At 38.1% G+C, this 12154-nt stretch overlaps 1 protein-coding gene and 1 pseudogene across 3 annotated transcripts in view; both read right to left on the bottom strand.

Annotated features, from left to right (window-relative positions):
* Positions 1-12154, bottom strand: part of TMCC1 (transmembrane and coiled-coil domain family 1) — a 251367-nt gene that overhangs the window by 165722 nt on the left and 73491 nt on the right. The gene's annotated exons all lie outside the window — the stretch shown is intronic.
* LOC114207617 (uncharacterized) lies at positions 2598-7986 on the bottom strand (annotated as a pseudogene).

Genomic DNA, 12154 nt, shown 5'->3' with positions numbered 1-12154 from the left:
CTGTCAAATAAATAAATAAAATCTTAAAAAAAAAAAAAAAAGAATTACTGCTGAGGCACCTAGGTGGCTCAGTTGGTTAAGCGTCCAACTCTTGATCTCAATTCCAGTCTTGATCTCGTGGAGTTCGAGCCCCGTCTTGGGGCTTCTTAAATAATAATCATAATAAATGTTTTAAAAAGAATCATTGCTACCATCGGGTTACCTGCCAGTCAAATTACGTGAAGCAAAGATAAATATCCTTGCATTTCCTACTTTAAAGCACTATTTGGAGGTTAAGACTGTTGGCTTCTGGACTTCCAGAAATCTCACTGTGGCCTTTTGACAGTGGATGTGGAAACCAATGGGAAACTTCTACTCTTTTATCTAAATTTCTACTTTATTCATTTCTAATATAAGAGTTAATTATTGGACTTCATAGCTTACTTTAATTGCTAAGACCAACTGTTTAATTTTTTTCCTTAGGTGTTTCAGGAAAATTAGTCTCCTTGGATGTAGGCATCTAACTAACAGGTTACCGATTTTTTGGCAGTCTAGATTCTTCTAAGATCTTCTATACCCTCTGCCTTTCTATTACACCCCTCACACTAAGTACATGATAAAAATGTACAATACTGAGGCATCTGTGCTATAGTGGAATGAGCACAAAAAATTAAGACTCAGCCATGTACTAACTCTCTGGTCTCAAGCAAGTTTAAAATTTCCCCTAAGCCCTAATTACTTCATTTGTAAAAAATTAAAAATTAAATTTAAAAAAGGGAGATCAGAACTACCTCAAAAAGCTGACATGCAATGTAAACTACATTATATACATAAACAAGATCTCACATACCTTAGATACAAGATAAGCTGAGTATGATCCCACATAATAATATTAAAACAAACTCACCTCCACAAAACATCCTTGCAAAGATCATTACCAACTACATGGAAAAGATTCTCAATTATTGAATGAGTCACTAAAATTCAGCATTCTCAGGCGCCTGGGTGGCTCAGTTGGTTAAGCGACTGCCTTCGGCTCAGGTCATGGTCCTGGAGTCCCAGGATCGAGTCCCGCATTGGGCTCCCTGCTCGGCGGGGAGTCTGTTTCTCCCTCTGACCCTCTTCCCTCTCGTGCTCTCTCTCATTCTCTCTCTCAAATAAATAAAATCTTTAAAAAATAAAATAAAATAAAATTCAGCATTCTCAGGGCAGATTTCTTGCTATCTTAGGGCAATAAGAAGATGACAGAGGGATGGTTCTCACCTTCATCCCCCTTTCTTAACTATAATTCTCCAACTTTATTTTGTGGTCAGTGTGAGACTACAATTATGAGCTCTCTTCCCCCCACCCTCAACCTCATAATGCAGAAATATACACAGAGACTGTATATTTAACTGGTTACCTCAGTAAATAGAAGAGGCCTTATCTTAGACCCTGTAAATAATTACTCCATTTTCTTATTATTTTGTTTAGATATGTAAGAATCTAGAAAGTCACTGCTCATATTTTAATGATGAATGGTATTGAAGTAACTCTAAGGAATCACTACAGTATTTTATTTCCATTGCTACTCATCTGAAAAAGAAAACAAGAATTATTTAAAAGTAATAGCATAAGAAACCAAACAGGATGAAATCAGTCTTTGTCCCTGCTCTTAGATTTCTGCCCTCATTCAAACAAGCTGATCTAGTTACCACTATCTGAAAAAAGAAAAAAACTTTCTCCTACTTGACAGAACTGCTATTCTTCAGTTCTCTGACATGATCAACAGGATAAAAAGGCAAGAATGCTAATAAACACAGAATCAGAGGGAACCCAGGGATCTGGACCTGGTATCTTTCATAATTAGCTATATAACCTCAAGCAGGTTTTAAACCCTGGGCCTGTAAAATGAGGAGTTTAGTTAGGATTGTCTCTAAAGCTTAGCAGTCTGAGTCTTTGCTAATCACTTGGAAACAGCCAGATCTACTAGCTGAAAATCATGTGTTGCAAGGGACTCATTTTGTAACCCAAAGTTTCTAAATTCTTAACTTCCTCATTATTACAACTTTGAAATGTGAGTCAGGGCTCCTTATTCCAGTTAGATGTTATTATGATAAAATAAAATATATTTGTCAGTTCTTGATATTTGACTTGATCTTTGGCTGGAGGTATGAATATTCTTATAATATATAAACCAATAAATCCTTATTAACTCTTTTTACAAAGAGACTTGTCGTAAGATTAATTTTTTAATGGGGGAAGGGGCAGAGGGAGAGAGAGAATCTTAAGCAGACTCCACGTCCAGCGTGGAGCCCAACACAAGGCCCAATCTCACAACCCCAAGATCACGACCTGAGCCAAAATCAAGAGTGGGACGCTTAACCAACTGAGCCACCCAGGTGCCCCAAGATTTTTAAAATCAAACATCTTTTATATATCTAAAATGATTCTATTTAGGAAAAGGTATTTTCAAAGTCCATCTATATATAAAATAAGAGACAGAAATCAATGCAAATACATATTGTAACCCTTAAGTATAAAAGCTCCAAAGTGAAATCTAGTCTTCTTCTACTGACTGACAAGACCATAGGTCACAATGACATAGTATCAAAGTAAGTCAAATTTTTTTTAAATAATTAAAGACTGAATTCCTTATTCGGAATGAAAGAGTCTTGTCTTACACAGTAGGTAATACAAAGGAACAACTTATACACATTAACCATAAATGAAAAGAGAAAACCAGTGCAAAATGCGGCAGACAATACATCTCTAACATATTGCAAAGGCTGATACCCGGACAACACTACTTCAGAAAAATGCCAGCAAAATGGTGAGCATGTGAAAACAAAGAAAAATATTGTGTTTATAGGGTGCAGAAAGTATCCCAGAATCTGACAGAGTCCATGCATCTCTGCACCCAGAATACACTTAGAGAGTAATTTAACCATGACAGTAGGGACTACAGAAAATGGAATACTGTGTATAAACCTGGCCTCTCTAATCGCCTCCTTATGTGCCTGGAACATCTTGACATTGTTCATGTTCGACTGCCAATATTTCACATATCCTCCATGGTCTGCTGTCAACATCCACATGTCATTATGTGACCAAGTCATGGCCCTCACTGGGCTATCATGAGCCTGTAATATTGTTTCAAAACTGAAGGTGAGTCCATTCCACAAGGTGAACTCTCTACTAGAAGCTCCAGTGACCAACGGTCTTCTTTCTGGAGTCCACCTAACAACAAATACTGGACACTTTATTAGTTGATGTTCTAACAAATTTTGTTGTTATTGCATTCATAGGATTATTCAACATCCCTATAGGTGGGACCAAATCATTATAATAACCTGCATCAGGCTGAATTGCCCACGTATCTCTCTGGTCTCTTTGCCATATTCTATTCTCCAAATACTTAATTACAGACGGATTATACTCTATGGTTTTTCAGTTTACTGCTTTTCTCATCCATTTTCCATCAAAGGTAAGCTGCTGCATTGCTTGCTGCTGTGCAAATCAGGTGGTTTATAAAATAGTTGTCGAGGTGCTTGGTGCTGGAACCAAGGCATATGGAAAAAACGGGGAGGAGAACCAATTTCTGTAGCTATGGTGATGTATTAGTCCTACGACACCTCCAGCGCTGAGCAGAGCTCCTAATGAATGGTGAGCGAAGGGTTTGTCTTCACTGTCAGGAATGTCTCCCCCTGCCCCCCACTTCTTCCCTCCACCCCTCTCAATCCCTCTCCTCCAAAGGAGCAGCCACCATCTTCCCCTACGAGCCACCGAGTGCACTCAAAATAAATCAATTTTTAACAAGTACTTACTAAGCCCAACATTGTGCTAACCTGCCAAAGTTGCCTATCTTTCTTGAGATAAAACATTGTACTCTCATCTCTGGGGGGAAAAAAAAAATCAATCTGTTCTAGTGATTACCTTATATAATACATGATCCTGGTCTATCCTTCTGTCTAGATTATCTATTTATCTACCTATGAGTCTTTGGAAACTAATAGTCACAAGGGAAGACAGTTTAACAGTGTTATGGATAAACAAAAGAGTAGTGGGACTCTGGTTGCCAAAATTCCCCCCACAACTAAGAATCAAAGCTACTGATAAAGTACCCAAATCCCTTGTGAATAAAAGGGAAAAGCAGAAGTGAGGCCACATATTATATTCCTTTAGAGATCTAATTACTCTGAAGTATGTATCTGTTTTATAATGTAAAGGAAAAGGAGGTTATATCTAACTTAAAGCGTGAACTGAACATTGTTTTATGTTGAGCCTTCATCACAAAAGCTGCTGTTTCAAACAGAGGAATGTAACTCATATTTTTAAAAACATAAAAAAACACTTTAGAAGCATCCTTATGATAACTCTGCAAAACAAATTTACCAAGTTCAAGAACATCCTAGATATACCCTCAATTTCACCCTTATGACAACCATATTAAATGTCAATATAAGATCATTAAGGATAATCAAAATATCTCTTGGACCACTACATAAATATACTATATTAAAAGAAACACACATTCTGGACCTCTGAACTAGGGTCAATAAAACTAAAGATTACTTATTTTGGCAACCAAGTTTTGTTCTATAAAGTACCTTTAACAGAAAACAACTAAAAAGCCAAAATATATCTCCATCTCTGGATTATTCCTACTTTTCCAAATTCCTATTATTCCCTTGTCAAGAAAAAATATTCCCTTGACAGTGTCACCTACCTGACCCTAAATATACAGAAAACAAATCTCTATTGGTGTTCATCAAAGATTATAATTTTTCAGCTATTTTGTGGAAAATGGACATTATCTTACTACTTCTCCCAAGCAAATCTTTAGGTTTTAAATTTTGTCTACCTTTAAGTTTTTAAAATTCTAACAGTCATTAAGTCTTACCTAGTCTTCTATTATCTATTCATTTCCATAGTTATCATTTCAGTTCAATATTTACAAAGGGCATATTTACACTATGACTACATCATAGTCACTGTACTTAATCCAGCTCATATCCTAATGATCTCCTGTGCTAATTATTTCTCAAGTCATAATCCCATATTTATTAATGTCCTGTCCATAGGACAGTCATCACCTCACTTCCACCTGCTGATCTTGGCTTACGGGCACCACCTGGTGGTCAGCAATAGGAACTACCCCTCCCACCACCTCATTTCTTCCCCACAGAACAGTACTTCTGAGCTTTCAGGTTTTGCTCATAGCTCAACTAATTCAATCTTAAGAGATCTCCCTTTCAGGAGTGCCTGGGTGGCTCAGTCAGTTAGGAATCCCGATCTTGATCTCAGCTCACGTCTTGATCTCAGGACTGTGAGTTCAAGCCCCACATGGAGCCTACTTAAAAAACAAAACAAAACTCCCTTTCATATTAACAGAGCTGGATGCCATCCTGTCGTGATTAACCAAGGTGGCAGGGTCCCTTATTTATAAACCCTGGGTAATCCTCAAACTCTAAATCTACATATTATCTTAATCAGTTTAAGAATGAGATTGAGAATGAGAAAGAATGGGGTTTTTGAGAGCTAATTCAAAGACGGACTCCAGAAAGCAGCAGACACTGAGCTCTCTGTGCCTCTGCCAAGTGTTGGCCTTGGTGAGAAGTCCTTCTGGGCATTCCCAGCCCCGATTCCACCTTGTGGAGATATGGGCCCAGGAAAGCAGCCTGAAGCTGCTTCTGCTCCTGATGTGCCAGCCTGGAGGCAGAAAAATCACCTGGGGCAGTGCTACATGGGCCCTCCAGTATGGGGAAAGGTGACAGGCAGTGCCTTTCCCTTGTCCTCTGCCCACAGCTATCCAATTGTTTTATGGAAAATCCATATGTAGACCTGGAAATCATGATTCTATCAGGTTGGTTCAGCCTTTTCAGTGTGAAATCATCCCAGCACTTGGGCTCTTAGCCACCAAACAGAGGGGATTACCAGGAAGAGTAATCCTACTTCCTCTTTCCACCCTACCTGCCTGCCCCAACCCTTTACTCTTTAATTTCCAGATCCAGCCAAGCATTACAAAAAAATTCTCCTTCTCTCTGTCCATACTGTAAATAACCCACAAAACTTCCCTAACTGCAGCCTAATAAAGATAATACTCATTTTTCTAAATTCACCTATTAACAGGAAAATGAAAGAGTGAGCTCTGAAGTGATAGTAACCTTAACAGACTAGGATGACTAACCTTGAACTTTCCCTTCATTAGCTTCCAAAGTTTGCATCTACCTTCGCATTTCCCTTTAATTAAGCTTATTCTTTCTCAGAACTAATGGCAAGAAAAAAGATCTTATTTATTTTTACTGTTTTATAAAATAAGGGGTATTTAAATAGCATTGCTTAGTATTATTTCACTATTTAGTTACCACTGTAATTGTGAAATAGTGTATAATATTTCACCTAGAGTTTGGAGGAATGGAATTTTGGGGCCAGTCTGGGAATCTACAAACCATTTCTAACAATGACATTCAAAAGGACTTTTCCCATAGAAATAAACAACTGAATGTTTTATTATAAAGCTGGTAGATGCTTACACTACATGACAATAACTTCTCAGGGAGCTCCCTGATACCTTAGCTTTTTTCCTATTTTATTCCATCTTGATCATAACTATTTAAAAAAATACATTTTCAACATGCAAACCACCTTTCAAAAATCCATACTGAGGGCTCCCTATTTCCAATCACATCATCCAAATTATTTAGTTTCACATTTATAATACTAAATCAAAGCCTTCTCCCCTAAACAGAGATTTTAAGAATCAGCTATACATAATTATGCACTCTTCCAATCTTCTCTCATTACTTCCTCTAAATGTTTTACCAGTCCTCATACTGGTTAGGATTAGGGTTCTAGGTAGGAAATAAAGATAAATAATACATGTTCCTAGCCCTCCAGAGACTCACAATTGGGGTTTGGTTTTGTTTCGTTTTTCTCCAAGAAGGAGAAAACTATAAAGTACATCTCAGGCACCTGGACGGCTCAGTCAGTTAAGCATCTGACACTTGATTTCGACTCAGGTCATGATCTCAGGGTTGTGAGATCAAGCCCCATGTTGAGCTCCGCTCTGGGCATGGAGCCTGCCTGGGATTCTCTTTCTCTCCCTCCCACCTCACCTCCCATGCACAAACTCTCTCTCTCTCTCTCATAAGCAAACAAATAAGCACATCTCAGCTATTTTGAAACTTGAAATTTGCAGGTATTGTGTTGTCTTAGGATGGAGAAGATCTATACTTACTGTGCCTCATACTCCTAAGACATCCTCCAAGGAGCACATGCTCTATAAAGTCCCTGACGGTAACATGACCACATACTTAGCTCCCCCTTCTCTGAACTTCTACTGCCCTTAATTCAGTAAACATCAGATTTTATATTGTTCTATTGAAGCTTTTAACCACAAGGATGGGTTACAATTATGCTGTAGATACTAATCACCTCAGACCTCCAGGTGGTCAAGTGGAGCCTACAGTGACTGGATCAACTACCCTGGCTATGAACATGTCATCACTTTACCCTGCTGTGCTGGACAGATATTTTTATTTTCTATGTGTACCATGAAAAAGACTGGGAAGTACAAGTTTAATCTGTGGCATTTTCAAATTAGAAGTAATGACCTCATCTGAAAAATGAAGGAAATGAAACCTATGAAATTTAATTTGTTTAAGGTCACAGTGATATTTAATAACAGAAACAAGTCATTCTCAGAATCTAAAACCGCAGGCCCCTGACTTCTGGACTTGATTACACCACATCGCACTGCTTCTTTAGTTGCCACTTACATAAATCGTAAATCTTGCCACCCCCCAAGACTGTAAAGTCTTTGAGAATAAGGCTGTAACACAATTTATATGTAGCTCCCATAACTCTCAAAGTGCTAATCTCCAGCTGAGGCATACTTAAGAGATAGTTATTGGTGGAATAAATCTTGCCAACCCCCAAGACTGTAAGGTCTTTGAGAATAAGGCCGTAACACAATTTATATGTAGCTCTCATAACTCTCAAAGTGCTAATCTCCAACTGAGGCATACTTAAGAGATAGTTATTGGTGGAATAAAAAGTCTTCAGCATAAAGAAATGTCCCATTTAATGAAAAAGAAAACTTCAATTTCCATATTTAGAAATGTGTCTGAATAGTATTAAGTATTTATGTATATTCAAGTATGTACATAAAAAGAATGTGACAAAGTGGACAAATACACTTTGGGAGAAAAGGTACCTGAAACTATACCTTAGAAGAGGTAACTGACATGACTATTCTAAAAGCTACATAAAAGGGGCGCCTGGGTGGCTCAGTTGGTTAAGCAACTGCCTTCAGCTCAGGTCATGATCCTGGAGTCCCGGGATCAAGCCCCACATCGGGCTCCCTGCTCAGCAGGGAGTCTGCTTCTCCCTCTGACCCTCCCCCCTCTCGTGTTCTCTCTCTCATTCTCTCTCTCTCTCTCTCAAATAAATAAATAAATAATAAAATCTTTAAAAGCTACATAAAAGGATCTAAGATAGTTTAAAAACAAGACAACTGGCTAAAAATGGAGTCACTTCTACTAAGCCCCACGTTATCAAACTGAGAATCTAGTTACGGTTTCACCTCTCCCAGAAAGGTACTCTTAAACCAACAAATCAGGGATTACCCAATCAGTATTAGTTAGGTAATCTACCTGATAACTCCTGAGACTCCCTGCAGGGAAAGTAAACACAGCAATATCAATCTGATTTTTGCCTAGTGAAACTTCCTTGTATCTGGTCCTTTCTGTCTATAAAACTTTGTACAGCTCTTCAGAGCTCCTAAGTTTGCTATAAGGGATGCTGCCCAAGTTATGAATTGTTAAATAAAGCCAGTAAGATCTTTAAATTTTACCCAGTTGAATTTTTCACAATGTGAAAAGCATTAACATATAAACCATACAACATAAATTTAATACACATAAATCAAATCCTCATTAGTAAGAACTGTTCTAAGTATTGTTCCTCACCTATCTGGCATGCATAAACAAGAGGTTATGACTTATGGCCTTGACGGGCATTATCATCCTCTCCCCTTAACAATGCCAAGAAAAACCAATTTCAGTAAAATTTCTTTATAACAGAGGCTTTTGGAACCTTTCCCTTTGCTCTTCCCTCTGCCCAGCCTGCTCCTTAGGCAGATATTTCTTGGTTTCCTCCCATCCTTCAGATATGTGCCCACGTATCAAGGAGGTACTTAAAATTTCCTGCCCTAGAATTCATGTCCCTTCACAACTGTAATATTTTATATAGATTTCTCACACTTTCCAAAATACAGCATTCATATGAAAATTTCTGAAAGCTGAAATGGCGTAAAGAAAAGCAATCACCATTAATTTGTATGAAAAAATTTTTGATCCCCAGACTCAAAAAGTAACCTCTCTCAGGTGTTTCTGATACCCTAGGACACATCTTGGTAACAGATGCATAAAATAAATTGAGATAAAGCACAGATGCTCACAGACACAGATGCTCACAGTTCAAAGCTATAAGAGCTTGATGCGGAGATGCTGAGTGTAGTTACCAGGAAAGGAGCTTGGCAGTGCTACTTTTACTGCTAGGGGTGTGACCTCTGTAACTGCCCACTGCAAAATAAACACTGAACGCCACCGTCACTTTTCACCTTTTTTTGTAAAAGCAAAATTCCTCTTCAGATTTTTTTCAGTTAGCCAAAACAAGCACTAACGTAGGTCTTTCATAAAAGCAAAAGTTTAATGTGAACTTTTTGAAAAGTAGGGGATAACTATTTTATTTACATGTTACTCCTCTTACTATACAGTAAACTCCACGAAGACAAATATTCTTTGTTTTATTCACTCATATATTCTCAGCACCTAAAACCGGGGTGGATGAAGTGTGGGCCACAGCCCAGACACTGTTCACCACAGCCAAACCCAGGTATGCATTTACATATTGTGGGTGGCTGCTTTCATGCTACAATGCAGAGCTGAATAGTTGCAAGAGACCAGATGGTCAAAAATATTTACTATCACTATTTACAGAAAAAGTTTGTAGAGCACTGACCAAAAACAATGTTAGGTCAAATACTCATAAAAACACTTACTGAGCAAATGTATGAAAAACAAACAATAGCAAAAAAACTGTTTCTGATCCCACAGTGTTTTAGTAACAGATATAAAAGAAGAGCACATAAACAGAGACATCACCATGGAAGCTTTTGGTGCACTCACCCAGGTTTGCACTTTCATCTGTACAATTTTTCATATTCTACATCATATATTCAAAGAACAAAGTTGGCAAGAGCACTAAAATTCAGATAGCTGGGGCACCTGGGTGGCTCAGTCAGTTAAGCATCTGCCTCCAGCTCAGGTCATGATCCCAGGGTCCTGGGATCGAGCCCCACATCAGGATCCCTGCTCAGTGGGGAGTGTGCTGCTCCCTCTCCCTCTGCCCCTCCCCAGCCCTGCTCTTACACTCTCTCAAGTAAATAAAATCTTAAAAAAAATAATAATAAAATAAAATTCAGATAGTTAAGTAACAAGCTTGTTTAAAATCACTCAGCTAGTAAATGGCAAATCCAGGACAGAAGCCTTTTTCTTCTTAAATTGTTTTCCATTATAATCAAGGAAATTTTAAGGCGATAATTATTTACTACTCTTCAATTTGAGGATGAAGTATAAAATCTGACTTAATAATCTTACAAGTAATCTGAGTGTTTCAAAGTTTGACTCACCACGAAACAATGATTATATGTAAAAACGTTGAGGTAACCAAACTAAACTATTCTGAATTTGAAGGCCTCCTTTCTCCCCTAATTCTACTGTCCATTTCTTCCCTTATGTTACCACTTCACTTTTAAACATTAACAGTATCCTAACACTGAGGCACACTTACATACTACATTAAAATTTCAAAGCATTTACTTAAATAATCTCAATTTATACCATAAAATGTATACTTGACTTCAGGACCACTATGAATGTTACCACTGCTTCAAAATATGGCCTATCTCTAGCCTATAGTCATGAAAACACACATTCCATAGCCATCATAAGCTTTTATTCTTTCATTGGGTCTTCCATTACAATAACTTAATAGTTTTTCTAAGGTATTTTATGCTCTTGCATAAAATTTACATCAACACTCATTATTCCTTTCTTCATAGAGAACCCCTCTTGCTAATCAACTCCACTTGCCTTCTAGGGAATCCTATTCAGGACCTTCAAACTGATCATTGTTATTCTCTTGCTTTGATCTGACTGCTCTATTTAAGGCTGCTAAGACCCTGGTTTCAGCCATCATAATTTCTTGCCTAGATTCTACAACAGACTCCTAACCGTTCTCCTTCTACCCTAGACTCCCTGCAGTCTACTCACATGGTAGTCGGAGTGATTCTTTAAAAAATAAGTCAGATGGGGGCACCTGGGTGGCTCAGGCAGTTAAGTGTCTGCCTTCAGCTCAGGTCATGATCCTGGGATCCTGAGATAGAGTCCCACATGAGGCTCCCTGCTCAGTGGGGAGTCTGCTTCTCCCTCTGCCTGCTGCTCCCCCAGCTTGTGCTCTCTCGCTCTAATAAATAAATAAAATATTTTTTAAAAAGTCAGATTATTATATCACTCTTATGCTCAAAACATCTAATGGCTCTGCATCTCATTTAGTCCTTACAATGTCTATGAAACTCTACCTGATCTGGCCATCTGTGACTTCTCTGAACTATCTCTTACTACGGTGCCAGGCTCCCTCAGCTTTTTCACACTGGCCTCCTTGCCACTCCTTTAACATTCAGGCAGGCTCCCACCCTAGGGTTACTTCATCTGCCTTAAATACTTATCCTCCAGATAGCCCGCCACATGACTAACTCCTTCTCTCCTCAAGTCTTAACTAAAATGTTACCTTCTCGATAAGGCCTACCCCATCCCACTTTACAACTACAACTCACCTCCCCTCCATACACCCTCTTGATCTCTGTTATCTCATTTTATTTTTTTTCCATAATACTTATCATCTCACAACATAACATACAACAAATGTAATAAACAAATTATACGTTATCTCCTTCAATATGAAGAAAACTCCGTAAGGGCAGAAATCTCTGCCTGTTTTGTTTTCTGATGTATCTGAACTACCTAGAACATTGCCTAAACACATAGTATTTAATAAATACTGATGAATGACTGAATGAAGTCTTACTCCATTTCAAAGATTTAGCCATATACATTCTCAAACTCACTAA

Source organism: Eumetopias jubatus, unplaced genomic scaffold (assembly GCF_037043125.1).
Source record: "Eumetopias jubatus isolate StellerSeaLion01/CBP00866 unplaced genomic scaffold, mEumJub1_p1.0 scaffold_1, whole genome shotgun sequence".
NCBI lineage: Eukaryota > Metazoa > Chordata > Mammalia > Carnivora > Otariidae > Eumetopias > Eumetopias jubatus.
Note: the sequence above shows the minus strand (reverse complement) of the source record. Positions and strands in the feature narration are given on the sequence as shown.